The sequence below is a fragment of the Thunnus thynnus genome, chromosome 21 (assembly GCF_963924715.1).
Source record: "Thunnus thynnus chromosome 21, fThuThy2.1, whole genome shotgun sequence".
NCBI lineage: Eukaryota > Metazoa > Chordata > Actinopteri > Scombriformes > Scombridae > Thunnus > Thunnus thynnus.
The window spans coordinates 6,070,266-6,086,430 of record NC_089537.1 but is presented as its reverse complement, the minus strand read 5'-3'; the positions used below and the strand labels follow the sequence as shown (position 1 = coordinate 6,086,430).

At 39.3% G+C, this 16,165-nt stretch overlaps 1 protein-coding gene across 1 annotated transcript in view; it reads right to left on the bottom strand.

Annotated features, from left to right (window-relative positions):
• LOC137173401 (cadherin-18) overlaps positions 1 to 15,463 on the bottom strand; it is an 89,157-nt gene extending 73,694 nt beyond the window's left edge. The window contains exon 1 of the mRNA XM_067578214.1: positions 14,877 to 15,463. The gene's annotated coding sequence lies outside the window, so the exon portion shown is untranslated. The remainder of the gene's footprint in view (positions 1 to 14,876) is intronic.
• Between the last annotated feature and the right edge of the window lie 702 nt (positions 15,464 to 16,165).

Below are 16,165 nucleotides of genomic sequence, written 5' to 3'. Positions count from 1 at the left end.
TAGCAGAAGACCGGGGTGGGTCAAAACACATATCACTGAACCACTGTTCTATCCTCAGAACAAAGATGGCCAGTCAGAGAGAGAGACCACCACAGCCAAAGAGACTCTTGACTTTTAACCTCACCTGAAAGTGTATAAAACATTTTCCACTCATTTATAGGAGCTGGTTGGCTGCCTGTAGTCTCAGGCGATGTTAACTGAGCTGAGGTAAGCAAACGAGAAGGTTCAAGTGAGTACAGTACGACATAAACAGCAGAGGAGAGAATTAGTGACGCAGCAATATGCATTTATGTGAAATTAGACTGTATACTGACTGAACACTGTCGTGAAAGGATCCTGAATTTATATTTTCCTTTGTTGTTCCTGCTGAATAAGAATGTGCTCTCTCCATGAACCTGTTATAATAAAAGCTAAAATGGAAGCCAACTACAAAAATGTATTTGGCATAATAGATGCAATATGTAGTTTAGTCTCTCGTCAAAAACAATCATTATGATTTTATTTTTTACAGCATGTGGCTTTATAAATATATTTTGTGCAGACTGTAAGAGAGAAAGGTGGAAGAATTTGATTTAGTGTACATATTTACATATATACTATATATTTACATGTGTAAGTTCATCCAACTCTAACTTTGTTACCACTGCATTTCATCTAACAACGATATTTAATATCTATTTTTAAGTTGTCTCCATGGACTGTTACAAATTTGGCTCATTAAACTGTTTAACTGGTACCTCTAGAACCTGTGTTACATTGTGATTATAAGCACTTGTAGACTGAATTATCTAGGTTACAATTGCTGTATATTGCAATTCAGTGACAGTAATAACAGCCACTTTTGTCAGAACTGCAAAAAAAAACACATTTCATTGATCTGTACCTGTTCTAAAAATAAGCGCTTTTTGCCTGGAGTCTATTGGGTGATTTGACCCAGCTCATTGTTTGTGAAAGGAAGCAGATTAGTCTGATCAGCTTCACAAGTGGGGCAATCCTCTGAATGTGCGGCACACCCTGGAGGTTCCACGAAATTGGAGGAGACAAATAGGTTGGAGAGAGGTGCCAGTGATTCAGAGGTTTAGCCAAGCAGACAAGTATTTCCACAATGCCATCTTATTACAAAACACATAGGGAATCATGGCTGAATGAATTGTTTTAGTTGTACGTTTCCTACATAAAGAATCTGAGCTTGTGTACCCTTTTTCCATGCAGCTCCGTCTTAGGTTTTGTGAGATATTTTTATACCATTGTGTTTGTTAGCACCACCGACTCATGATGTTATGAAGATTCTGTCCAGAAAGCCACATAAAATAGTGTTCACAGATGTAAACTGTTCTGAAATATCACACTTGTCTACTGCTGGCCATTGAGCAGCTCTGAGCACCTCCCTGGGGAGTTATTTCTAAATCCGAAGAACGCCCTGAGATTCAGACCAGCAACCCCACATGGCCACACATTTACTTCTATAACCTTCATACTGCCCAAGTCCAAAGTTAAATACACTCATCTTCATAAATCTATCTCATTTCCAGCTCATTCACACTACAATAATACTGCTTTTACTGAAAAGTCACACAAAGTCTATATCAATTTGAGTAGTTTTTTCAGGAGAAAATGATTGACATTTTTCTCTCTCATAGCTGACTCAAGCACATGTTCCAACACCTGCAAGAATATGACTTTGATCACATTACGTAACCCGGGGATGGTCGGCAGAAAACAACCCCAAGATCATCTAATAATCATGACCCTGCTCTATGGATAACACTTCCCTCGCCTCTTCTTCTTGTCAAACCGAGATCTGAAGATCTGAGAATAAACTCTCTTTCTTCTTGCCTAGTGATGAGGGTGAGAGTAATCTAGTTTTATGGCTACAGACAGTCAGACTGTCCAAGAAACATTTTAAATCAAGGTGTAGCCATGAAATAAAGCAAAAAAACACACTTGGCTGTCAGACACTAAGAGTATAAGAACAGTTAAAGCCCACCTTGTAAACAGTCTAGGAACTACAGAACACTAAACCTACAATTAAGCATCTGAAGCTTGAAAATATGACATATTGTAAAAATTAATCCACCTATTTTCTCTCTCTTGTATACATACAAATCGAAGAAACATAACAGACAAATGGTCCAACCTCATATTTCATTTCTTTTTCCAACACTTGTGGGTAATTAAAAGCAATAAGCAGCAGGTTTTTAAACACAGATTAGGCCTGAAGGTAATTAGGCCCATTGCAGTAATGACTCCCACTGAGTCAAATGGGCAGGATGGTGTGTCAGTCACCCCCTCCCACTATGTCTCCCAAAGTCAACAGCGACTTGTCCTTCCAGTACACTACCCTCCAAACGCCATCTGTCCTAACCCTCAGCTTTGATTACCTCAAAACCGAAACACACCATCCTCTTCACACTGCTCGGCAAGGCAAAGGTTGCCGTGATGAGAGCAGGAAGCCTCTGATGGTCTCATCTCCTCATGTTTACATGCCAAGTTAAACAACCTTAATTATCTTTGAAGGAGTTCTTTCACATTTTTTTTTTTTTTTCTTGGTGTCAAATTAGAAAACATGCCTGCACTCGTCAACCTCACTATATGTTGTTTGGCTGCTTAATGAGAGCTGGGTGGAAGATGGAAAATGTCCCATCTGTTGTGTGTTTAATGGCAGGTTTCTTGAGCTCTCATCATACAGCGTGAGTGCCAGGATGGAGCAGACAGCACCCATCTGCTGGCCACTGCAGGGAAAAAACACAGTTTTTCAACTGGCATCATCATCATCTCTCACCACTCTCACTGCAGCGCTGCTGCACAACATCCAGACAAGGGTAGTGGATGTAGTAGCCCTACATCAAAGCATTTGCCAGAAGACTGAAATGCTGAAATGTGTGATTGTTTTCAGTGTCAGTTAATCTGTTGATTATTTTTTTCTGATTAACCTATTCATTGTTTGCCAAAGGTGACATCTACAAATGTCTTGTTTTGTTTGACCAAAACCTAAAGATATTAAATCTACAACAATATAAAACAGAGAAAATCAGGAAATCCCCCATGTAGAAGCTGGAACTACTGTATTTTTTGGCTTATGTGCTATTTAAATGACTGCATGAATTATCAAAATTGTTGGTTCTTAATTTTCTGTCAATTTTCTGTTTTGGGCAACATGGCAAATCATCCTCACAATAGTAATAAGAATTTCCCATTATCAATACTGCATTTAATAATATGGCACATGCATGCAAAATCACAAATAGGAGCATCAAACTAACTTTTATGCATCACATGAGGCAAAACTCTTCATACAGTATGTGTGAGATGATAAACTTAAATAACTAGTTGTATTAGTTTTACAGCTTGCTCAAATCTGTAGAATGATGACATAAGATCATCAACTACAGTCAAGAAACCATCATGTTTAAATTTCTTGTTTTGCCCAACCAACAGTTTAAAACTTAAAGGCTTCCTGTAGAGTTTTTGACCACTATTAATGCTATTGAGCTATGCTATCTGTTGGTATCTCATGTCTGAATCCTGCCAATAGTTTCACACTATTACGCTGATCAACAGTTATGGTGGAGTGGAGTCAAGAAATGGTGGAATGCACCAGCTAAGGCAGAAAATAAGTCTGCTATCAATCCAACATGGCTGTAAACCATGTAAATTTCAGTTTCTGCCAAAATACATTCAACATGTTTATCAGAAGCTGGTAGAAGCAAATGATTGGCATATTGGCTTCAGAAATGATTATTCTACTATCAAATTGTTCCTGCTTAAGTTCCTGTCCATCGACTAAGAATTTCAGCACTACTTCAATGAGCTTGTAGTGCTTTTGGGATTTAAAACATCCTGTGGCAAATAGAACAAGAGAAGAAGACACAAAGTGGATTCAGAATGGAAATGTATTCATATAAGCTACAGTACTGGGTTCTCTTCATGTCTGAGAAGTCTAAATTCGGGTTGAGGCTACTAGAGTTTGACGGGCTTCACCATTTCACACATGCTAAAACACACAGAGCAGGTAGGTTTTACAACTAGGAGAGGGCCCCTGTGCTCTCATCCACAAAGTAGAGCTGAGGCTATTCGCATTAGCATTTCATACACAGATAAGCTTGCTTTCTCGCTGCCAGGTAGATTCCCTCATGAGAGGATGAAGTGTGAGAGATTTGGGGGTTTCGCAGATGCTCACCACACTGCTTTTCAAGTGCCCACAGAGACTCGTGGGTGGGGGTGGGGGTGGGGGGGGTGGGGGGGCAGCAAGAGACTAATATGCCACATCATAGTCCAAGAAAAGAATAAGCTGGTGATGTAGACGGCACAGACAGAGATAGGGAGGAGTAGTTGGAGGGGAGTGTTTACAGTATGCTGTGTGGACTGGAGAGACTGATGTTTTCATGCTGATGCTTTTTTTCTTTTTTACATCACTAGCGTGGACGCTTGAATTCACACTATTGTTCTTCAAAGCTTTATTTATCATTCCTCTGTATGTTTTTCAATCACCAACTACTTCTGTATACTTGCACCTGCAGAAACCATTAAAATATATATAATAGTGTATGACTTACTGTTTGTGTGTAACTGGTTACCAAAATTTTAAATGCACTGAGCAGGGCATAACTCTTGGATGCTAAATTCGATTGCAACAGAATTTAGGAATGTTGTACGCACAGCCACGCTGCACAAGTGTGTAACATTTGATACAGTTCTACCCACAGGGGGAGCTTCTGTTATATTATAACATGATATTTCTACAATTCTGTTGTCTTTAATGAAATGAAACTTGGTACACAAGTTCTCCATGAGAATATACACAGCATGGCACCAACAGTCCAACCTTGTGACCATAAGTGAAACACTACCAGACTACTTATTAACTGCCATATCTCTTAAATGTAATATTCCATGGTAACCAAATTCAGCAAAGTTGTACAGATGGGCAAGTCTGAAGCGTTTGATATAACTCCACCTGTAGGTGGCGCTAGTAGATTTTAAAAAATTGCTGCTGGAGCAGCAGCTTGCAGTGGCAGCAGCAGTAGTGTGTATTGTGCAGAATGTTTATTCCATGCAATTAATACTTTCTTTCTAACTACTTATGACAGTACAGAAGGTTTATTCCAACCAAACACAACTTTTGTTTGCAGGTCTCAGCTCTTTAAGCTAATTCCTTTTTTTGTCCCAAAGTTTTTAGCAATTCAGTTCATCTGTCTGCTATCTATACAAATAATTTCTGCCTTCAGCCTTTTCAGGCAATTCATGTCAATTTCCAGCTTTTACAGTATTACAGTTTAGCTTTCAGCAATTTTTCTGTCTTTTATCAACTCTCAGCATCTGTAGGTAATGCAGTTCAACTTCCAGTTCTGCCAGTTTTACATTTTTCAGCTTTAAGGTTTTTCAGCAGTGCAGCGCAATGCATTTGGGCTTTCAGCTTTTTCAAACAAAATTAATTTCAGATTTCTGCGTCTTTCAGCAATGCTTTGTGATTTATTTCAGCTGTAAGCATTCACATGCATTTTGCTTTTATCTATACCATGAAAAGAAAACAAATAAAGCATCTATTAAAAGAGCGCATTTCTGGGCAAAATGAGAATCATGACTTTCTCACTCAGAACTGAGATTATGATTTTTCTCATATTCATTCCTCATCATCACCATTGGGATTTCCTTGATTCTGACACATTTAGTTCTAATGATTGCTGTTCCCCTGAGGCTTTTCGTGCACTGTGCCTCTTCTCAGTTTCACACTGAGACATTAATTCAGGAGATCTCTGCCTGTGTGTAAGCATCAAATGGTGTAATGCAGATTGTCACTTGTTGATGGGACTTAAAGAATAAACTTAACACTAAATCCATTTCTTTCAGATAGTAAATTAGTATTTCTGTTAACTCTATAGTGTTCTTTGCAATGGAAGTTTTTTTTTTTTGTTTTATGTGTTTGTTTGTTTCCAGAGGAAAATTGAGTAATGCTGTCCTCCTCCTCTGCAACTATCTACTATTTTTTTGATTAATCCGTCAATTGTTTGGTCTAAAAATTTTAAAAAAAATGTAAAATTGGTCTGCAAATAGGGAAAATACCCATTCCAGAGCCCATAGTGACATCTTCAAATGTCTTGTTTTTTTCCAACCAACAGACCAAAACCCCAAGATATTCATGCTTCATGCTAAAATGGGATGTTTGGTTGCTCTTTACGAGAAAGCATGAGCACTTTGTTTGCACTTTGCTTGATGTAAATACTACAGTGCAATATTTCTGTCATGTAATGAGCTTGTATGGTCATGATTCAAAATCAAAATACATTCTTTTTTAGACTGGCAAAAACTTTAATAAACACTAGTTTTGGCATCAGTTGGATGTCAAGCTTGAAATTAGGTTCTTGGCATGGCTTCTCGACTTGTTTCGGTGCATTGAGATTCATTTCAATACATGGAGAGCTGTCTGACACTTTGGCACATGGTTTGACAGTTTGGCAACAGTGCGCGAGCTCACAAGCCCAGTCCTTGGGGCGAGGAAGTGGGCAGATGCTGCTACAAAGTGAATGGTTCAATCACAGTTATGGAGACGGTTGTAAGAAAACCTACTTACACACTACACAGCTCAGCTGGAACATTAATAGCAATGGTGGCAATGGAGTACAGTCAGTATGGACTGACTGTATGAATGGCAGGACAAAGCAGGGATATGTTTTGTTGAAAACTTGGTATCTCCAAATGGGAAATAGAGCAGAGTTGCTTGTTCACATCATTCTTTTTCCTTTTCCGATACACATGCCATCTACATGTCTACACAGATAACATTTCAACTTTAAGAATCTATTAAGCTTGTTTATAAAACTCAAAACTGTTGAATTCAACCTTACGTAGAGGTATTGAAGCGATATTAAAATTCTAGTTGTCATCTTAAGTCTAGTGGACAGCCCCCCGCGGCTCGCCTCTCATCCACCTCAGATCTGTGAATCAGTAGGGACACCCTATCCATCTCCCCCTCTCACTCTCACTCTCATAAAGCGTTGGCATGGTCCAATTAACATCTCTCTCACATTTCCACGACTCGCCATTGCACGTGAAGGGTGAGCAGGTCTGACAGGCGCACAGCACACTAATGTTTTATCAGTGCCATACATCAGGGTTTCTCTTTGCACTGTGACACTGACAGCTAACTAACGTGACTCTCCTTTCCTCTCTGTCAGGATACTACATGGCTTTTGAGTTATAAAACACTGAGAGCAGTATCTTAAAAAGGTAGTAAATGTGACGTCTCTTAACAGTGAACATGATAAACAATTTATATAAAGCTTCACTTGAAAATGCTGTACATTACTCTAATGAAACCATTTGGTTCCATTAAAACATAGGGAAATGTAATGTTTTCTCATTTGCACAAGTGGGTAATTTGTTTTTTAGACTTATTCTAACAAATATGTAGCACACTGGGTGCTTTTTCAGATGTTTTTGTAACATTCTCCAGTAAAACTGATGTCATAATGACCGGGTTGCTACAGAAACTATCCTGTCTCCAGATGTTTAATCTCAGCAGTGTCCATCATCAGTCTCATATTCTGCTAAATTCTCCTCCAGCAAGATGCAGAATGCCTACCAGTTTATTCTGTGTTCTTTGTTGAGTGTTAAAGTGTTAGTAAAATGCCTAAAGCTTAGAATGTAAATCTAGAGAGGGATAATATGATAAAGAATGTGCCCAGGTGAATAAAACAGGCTTTCCCTTGAAGAAGCTGAAACCTCCCGAATGAGACCAAAAGGCATACCCACCATCCCGATGCTTTTAAGCAGAGAACAAAATAAAATACTTGCAGGCAGCCCCCAGGATCCCGACTGAAACGCGCAGCGATTACATAATGACAGTTCATCCTTAAGAGCTATTTAAAAAAGGGAAAGTCTCTGAGCAAACACTCACAAATGTGACATGGAAATCCAACTCCCCCCTAATAGTGCATTAACTATTCATGCAGCATATTGGCAATCAAATGGCTCTGTTTTCACAGGCTGCAAAGACATTCTTCCCATAAAACACTGGACAAATATGCAGACAGAGAATATTCTCATCTGCATCCCACTGCAGTGGAAGATTTTTCTCTCTTACATCACACTTTGAAGCATGGGCACTTTTATTACCTACTTTAAATGCACTGAAAATCAGCTTCCTGCCAAACCTGATTTGCGGTGTTCATTTATTGGTTTGTATTTTATGATGTTTATTATGTTGCATTTTTAGTTTTACCTACTATGCTCAATATGACTCAACCCAAAGCTTCTCTATGCCGTGTAGGATAGAGCAATGCTTCAATTAAATCATTTAATGACCATGTGTTACACATATTGCAATGAGAGAAGGTGTTTTGTGCTGTTTGGAGAGTTGTGACCGCCCCCGGCTGACTGTTAAGAGGAGTGCAAATTGTGATTTGTGTAAGCGTTGAGTAAATTTCAAGACTTCCAGGGGTTTTATGAGGTAGTCTATGTATTCATCAATTTCTTTTAACCATTTAGGAACACTGTCACTATATTTTTGTGAAGTCAGAATCACAACGCCTTGATGCAATGGCCTTAAATATACTTTGCCATGATCAGACTTAAGACTTCCTTTCATAGTGTCGAGTGTTCTTTAAGGAAATGCTTTTCTGCCCATTTATCACTAACAGTGAGAGCAGGAGATGAATCACTCTAATGTTGCTTTCACCTATACTGAAGAAACCCAAAGTGCAATAATGTCAACGTGATGCAGAATGCTCTGTGTGCCACTATAAGCAATGGAAGTCTAAATTACAAGAAGTAAAGGTCAGATGACAGAATATCCAGAACTGTGTGTTAGAAGAACAGTTGCTGAAACTTTCTCTACATAATCATATATTGAAGCTGGTGTTTTTGGTTTAAATCAAGACAACTGTTTTTTTTTTTGAGTTTTTTTCTAATTGACTTCTGTTCTCCTCAAAGCCTCCAAGTGTGATCTTTCCCAGAATGAAAACCATGTAGTTAAACCCACCCAGCTAGCTGATCACTTCATGGAAAACAGCTTCTGCCTCTTACCATCTGTCTCCTGATTGGCTATTGGCCACCATCTTTGTCCGGTAGACTATTTTAGTCTCTGAAACGACATAATCTGTAAGTTGTGCTGGCAACGGTCCAATGACCAAAAGTCTGACATTTATTTCACTTTAGTCATTTATTTATTCATTTATTTATTACACTGTCACATTTTTGGACAGGGATTGGCTGTTTGTCTTAATGATGGGATTGAATGACAACAATGCAAAATTCCTAATTGGAATAATGGTACAGAAAGAATTTCAAGGCAAAGAAAATGCTGAGGACTGAATCATCCAATATTTAGATTTAATTTGACCAACAAAGAAAATGTCATCATTGGCAGACAATGCTGTGTGTTTTGTTTGACAACCAGAATATCTGTCAATAATATCTACAGTATTTGGATGAATATGATTGTAACAAGTTCACTTTATTGAGAATTGGATAACAGACAATAGCAGCAGCAGACAGGATTTGTCAAAGCATGATCAGTGTGGGAAGTTTTAACTAGAATGAGTTTAACTGGACACCAGGTCACGTGGAACATAATATTATAAATGATGGCAGAGTTTCCAACAGATATGAACATCCATATCATTGAATATTTGAAGGACCAGTGTGTAGGATTTATGGCAACTAGCAGCAAGGTTGCAGATTGCAATCAATTGAATACCCCTCCCCTCCCATACATGTAGGAGAACCTACAGTAGCTGCAAAACTTGTGAAAAACACAAAAGGCCCTCTCTGTAGCCAGTGTTTGGTTTGTCCATTCTGGGCTACTGTAGAAACATGGCGGGCTCCGTGGAAGAAGACCCACTCACAATGTAGATATAAAGGGCTCATTCTAAGGTAATAAAAACACAACAATTCTTATTTTCAGGTGAGTATACACAAATTAAAACGTACGTATGAATATTATATTCCATTTCTGCCACATCCATTTCGCTAGACGCCACTAAATTCTACACACTGCACCTTTAAGTCTTTAATGGCAATGCACAGCAGTTGTTATACATTTATACTAGTCCCTCAGAGATACTGTAAGATAAATAATGCTTTTCTATCAGGATACAAATGATGAACATCTACAGGTAGATGGAAGTAGCAATCAGATTCCATATGTGAGATTTTTTTTTTCTGTTGTTGCAAATGTGGTGCAAATATTTTTTTTTAGAAACAACTACTGTAATTTGTCAAACAGTAAAGGTGTCATATGAATGTTGCTTCTTTTAACTTTGACTAGGGTGGAGCTATTTATTTCCCCCTGTCAGCTCTGCTCATGCTAGCTATCTTTTTCCTCTTCAACCTCCAATTGAGTGACTGCTGCTGTCAGGGATACAATCTTTACAGCATGTTTAATGTTCAATATGAGAACTCATTTTTGTGCGTTTCTGTGTATACATTCCCATCAGGGCAGAATGACTGATAAGAAATTTAATGACAAAATTCCATGCCTCATTTATCTCTTGAATCCACATAAAAAAAAAACATCACAGCGCAGCATTAGAAACAGGGGATTATTTTACCTTGTCGCGCCCTGGATTTAGAAGATTGCAACACTGACAGCACTGATCAACACTTGCCTTTTCAAAGCTACCATTCTTACTTTCAGAAAACCTCTACATTGCCAGTCTTGTTTGGCAGACAGACTCACTGAATGACCACTTTTTGTTTGCTATCTGTGTAGAGACTGTGAATGTTTTGGAGAAAAAGCATGATTCATCCTTTGAATGGCCCTTTGACTGTGCAGTTGGAACAATAATCCACTGTTCTCTTTTCTTCCTGTCTGGTCCGTTAATGATATGATTGAGAACATTATGGTGGCCATCACACTGTAGCTATGTGGGGTGAACCATTTCTGCATGGACCATGAATCCTTGATGGACCTTGCATGCTTTTTGACTCGGCACAATCAATCTTCCATAAAGTTTGGGGACTTGAAAGAAACAGATTTTTTTCATTTTTAATGGTAAAATCTGTGCAGCAGAGGCAGAGATATCCTGATTTGTAATCTCTACTGTGGGTCAAAAACACTGCAATTTCCATACTTCCACTCAGTAGCATATTTGATTAGGTCCTCCGTGCCTGGTACATCTTTCAAACACTACACCTCTAGGTTCTAATAGAGACAATCGATTACAAATTTTAAGTTTCCAAGCCCAAGTTAGGATATTTTTTCAGACTTTAGAAACCTTCCTCCAGAGCCAGAGAATACATTATATAGTACAACTGTTTTCACAGACTTAAGTAGAATTCATGTCGAGTACACCTTTTAAATTTTTGTTAACATACATGGGCATACATTATTCGTGGTGGTGGACCACTTGTTAAACTTTATTGATCAAAAACAGTTCAAAACTGAGCCTTAGCAGAGTGTTTTGTAGGTAGCAGTGAAATGATCAGTGGTGCATTAAGCTGAAGTGCTGTAACCATATACGATATGAAATACTTTATTAATCCCCCACGAGGGAAACTGAGTGCCACCATACATATAGGACAGACAACAGGTGAGACAACAGGGAAAAGGCATACACATCTCAAGGCAGTACAATATAAGGGGAGAGGACAGCGCCATAATAAATACTGTAAACATCAATGTGACTGTATTGGTATATGTTAGTGGTTATATATGACATCAACATCAACATATTCAAGGACACTAACATCACCACAATCCTCAGTACAACCACCAGCCCAGTCATCAACATCAGATCATCATCTTCATCATCAACAGTGACAGTCAACGACAATGTTCATTAAAAATCTTCACTGCAGCAGGTACAAAGGACTTCCTGAATCTCTCTGAAGAGCATAACAAGCCTGTCGCTAGCAGAACTCTTTAGCTCGCTAAAGACATATACATAGTTTTTACAATATTGTTTAGCATGTGATCTAAAATTGGTCTTAGTTTGAGAAATTATTATTTTATGGTGTTGCATCTTGCCACCATTCTGAGCAATGTGCATGGTTTAAGATGTCTCCTCTGCTGCAAGCACACTGTAATGAATGACTGATAACTGCACAATTGTTCACACTTGAGTTGACACAACACTTCAGGGTAGGGTTTGTGTAACTGGTGTCAAATCAGGGATTTCAGTGATTAACATGTGCAGTTTGGCCTTTTGTGCAGATATTATCATGTCTGCATCATTCACAAAGCGTGCTTTTTCAAAAACCAGTAAAGTAAAATGGACATTTCCTCCGAGTCGCTGTCTTCAGTGAGATTAATAAGGGTGTAATTAGCTCTGTGCCCTTTTCAAACAAGGAAACATCCATGAGGCTGGGCAAACATGCATACTAGTATATCAACAAAGTGTCTAATACAGGGTAGTAGGGCCACGTTTGTCCTTTCAGAACTATCATACAGGTTATAGTGGGAAACTCCATCTTTTTTTTTTCTATAAGGAAAGCCTACGAGTCACTGATAGGAGGAGAAACTGAAAATCAAAACCTCCCACATAGGTTCAAAGATCATTAGGTTTGATTATTGCTGTGACAATATGGATTTGTTTAGCCATATTGTGGTGTTGAGCAAATCCAATTCATTGTAGAGTTGAGATGATCACTACATTTTTAGATTAGCTAGAAAATTATCTGTCACAATTCCAGTTATTTGAGATTTAAGCCATTTATCAAGTTAAAAAGAATTGTTTTTTTTTCCTCACTTTGAGGTTTGGTGGTTTTTTTCTCTTGCTTTCAGTCAGACTGACCAAGCAATTTCAGTGCCTCACTTTCACCAATCACAAGTTCATTCATCAACACATAAAAGAAATGAAGAAAAAAAAAAAGCACTAGTTGAAGCCCCAGTTGCATGTTCATCCATCCCTTTTTAAAACACAGTTGTTGTTTTGTTTGTCAGTGCAGCTGGTGGGCTATATTTTGCATATGCTGCCGTGCTATTCCAGACTGTTCCACTTGCCAGATTAAATTGAACAATTTCATGACTAATACATGTCAAATTCAAGCACCAACTGTTACGCCTCTTTTGGAACTCAGTCATCTACCTCATTTTAAAGAGATGATAGCCAGACCACTTTAAAGCTAAAACATAACACGTTGTGGCTTTTAACTTAACACTGCTTGCCTCTGTAACTGCTTTAGTAGCTGTGACTTTTTTTTTGTAAATTCACAGTTTAGGTCAGTGGTCATGTGGTGCTCCACTTATATTTTTCAAACTGGCACATTTCAAATAGGAGGAAAGTGAGTGATAATGGGTTGTATAATTACCAGAGACAGAAAATATTGACATGATGAATGGATGTTCAACAGCAGGCATTCTAAAGCTAATAACTTAAGCGCACAACATGCAGGCCTGTAATGCATATCACATGTGGTATCGAATCTTAAATCACTGAGTTCCTCATGTCTAGCCTTGAGTGATCGATTAGTTGGTTGACAGAAAACAAATTAACGTCAACTTCAATGGTTTCAGTCATTTACAAAGCAAAAATGCAATACACCTGCTGATTTCAGCCCCTCAAACATGAGGATCTGCTGTTTTTGTAATGTTGGTCCACCAAAACCAGCCATTTTTTTGCTTGTGTTTTTTTTCCACATTTTATAGCCTGAATTGACTGAAAAGATAACTGACAGCATAACAGACAGTGAACATAATTGTAATAACAAATGGAATAAATGTAATAATAACAAATATGATTTGTTGCAGCCCTAGTCCATAAAGATTTATACTGTATGCTGTAAAAAAAAGACTGTTTCAGTGAAGCAGACGCCACCCCCTCCCTTCCCCCAAAGCACAGTTTTTCTGATCATACATGTACATAATATTTTTATGTTTCCTGCATGAAAGTCAGACATCTAAATTCCTCCCACTGTGTAGCCATTCTGTCAAGTATTCAGCTACAGTCTAGAAGAAACAGCATCATCTACAGTTTTTATTTGTTTTTGTTTTTTTCTTCCAAGACACTGTTGCCCCACAACATTCTACTGGTTCATATCACACTTGCCATATTTTTTCTTCAAACATTTGCAAACACACCAGAGAGGTGAGTACCTTGAAATAAAAAAAAAAAAAAATGCAATGCTTAAAACTGGCAGCCATACAATTCTCCCTGTGCTCACCAGAAGCCAATCAATGCAACATTAACAGGGACAGCTAAGCATCTGGCACTTGGCTCACGCGTCTCCCTACACATGACTGTCAAAGCATTTAGATAATTCAGATGACTGAGGCATCCACTTAAAACGAGTGTTGTTCTGTTTCTTGTTTTTTTTCTTCTTCTCTCCCTATACAGACAGATTGGATCTGGTGCGGAAAGAGAAGCCTCGACTCATGGAGAGGGCTGCAGTCAATGAGTGGACTCCTGTTTCCTGCAGTGCGCGTAAATGTCAGTCTGGCTACACTGGTGCGGCACACACATCAGAGGGATCGGATGCTCCAACTCCCACTCTGTTATAACAGCCTGTCTATCATTCATAAATAACTCCACCGAGGCGCTGTGTGCAACAACACCCCAGGAGAAAACACTGAGGCGGCGGGAGCCAAACACACACTCATTGTAGCGAAGATGACTGGGAGAAAGTGCGCACTCTTCTTCTTCTTTTTTCCACTCATGTCTGTTTCTTTAGTGCCCATTTCACGGGGCGCAATTGCAAATGCGCACACAGTCAAAACTCACCGCTTATAAGCGCGCGCGCACACATGCCCTCGCTGCTTGTACGCGCGTGCGGAACACCAAGACTCCTATTTCTTTAGTTATTTCAAACACAACATGGTATGGACTGTCTGTGGCACACGCCGGCGCCACACACAGTCACGCGCACAGGTGCAAATGTAAAACTCTAATGTGCAGGATAACAGCGCAAAGCCAGACAAACTTATTTCTCTCTCTTACCTGTTCTCGTGCGTTCCCCTGAACATGCATGACGGTTGATTAAAAGCGAAAAAGTTTGAGTTTGTTCCTCATTTTCTCCTTCCCTCCGTCTCTCTTTCAGTTTCCTCCCCCTACCGCTGCTATCCTCTCCAGAGCAGAGCTTGACTGCACGGCTTGCGGAGAGCCGATACTCTCTCTTTTTTTTTTTTTCCTCGTGTGTGTGTGTGTGTGTGTGTGTGTGTGTGTGTGTGTGTGTGTGTGTGCGGGCGACGGGACGAGCGAGCCGAGCCGGTGCGTGTGTGCGCATCTCTCAGCCGAAGCATCCTCCAATCCTGCCCGGCTACTGCGGCAGCTCAGGCCGAGGAAGGCGCTTGATTGGTCGGTTTTCAGATCAATCCACGGCTATCAGACTCGGACCGGCCTCTCTGTGCTTCCCCATACCTCTCTCTCTCTCTCTCTCTCTCCTCCTCTGCTACTCTCTTTCTCTGTTAACACGTGATTATATAAGATAGTGATCGGGAAGCGATACGTTATCCCTGTCTCATTTTCTTGCACACACACATACGCACACACAGGTCTGGAAATGGCCTACCTTCCCGGATTGTCCCAGTAGGATATAGAGCGTCAACAGTGAAGAAAACTATGCAGGACAAGAGAGAGCTGCACTTTAAAACAACAACATAGAGATGTTTTACCACTTAATAACCTAATAATAAAGTAACAAAGCGTTAAATCACTTATCTGATTATCATTTTGTTATAATTTCCCTGTGGAAATATGTGTAAAATACTCACTCATCATCTAATAAACTGCCAGTATGCCAAAGTGAGCAAGTTATTTTGTTTTCCATTTACACCTGCAGTTTCATTTTAAAAGCACTAGAGACTCAGGATCAAACTCTGGGCAGCAAATCACACTGACATTCAGACCTGTGGGTGCTGCAGACAGAATGTTGCACTGATTTTCTCATTTTAGCAGAAAAACTGGAGATAAGTGTTTTCGTGTATTCAAAAGCCTTTCAGTCCCAGCCAACTGTTCAGTGAACTCTACTCAGCACACATGTTGCTGCCACAAGAAAATGCAAGGAGGGGTTATAGCCGATGATGACAGCTCGTTTTGCTTGTAAGGACGAGATATATTAATATGTCGACTGATAGCATCATACACTGATTGGTCCCTGTAAATCCGAACCGAATGCCAGGGCTCTGCTGGAACTGATAGGGGTAAATAGAGTGCAGATATCCAGACATGAAGGCTCACAGAGCTAGACTGAAATAATGGACAACTTATCAAAATATGAAACGTGGCAG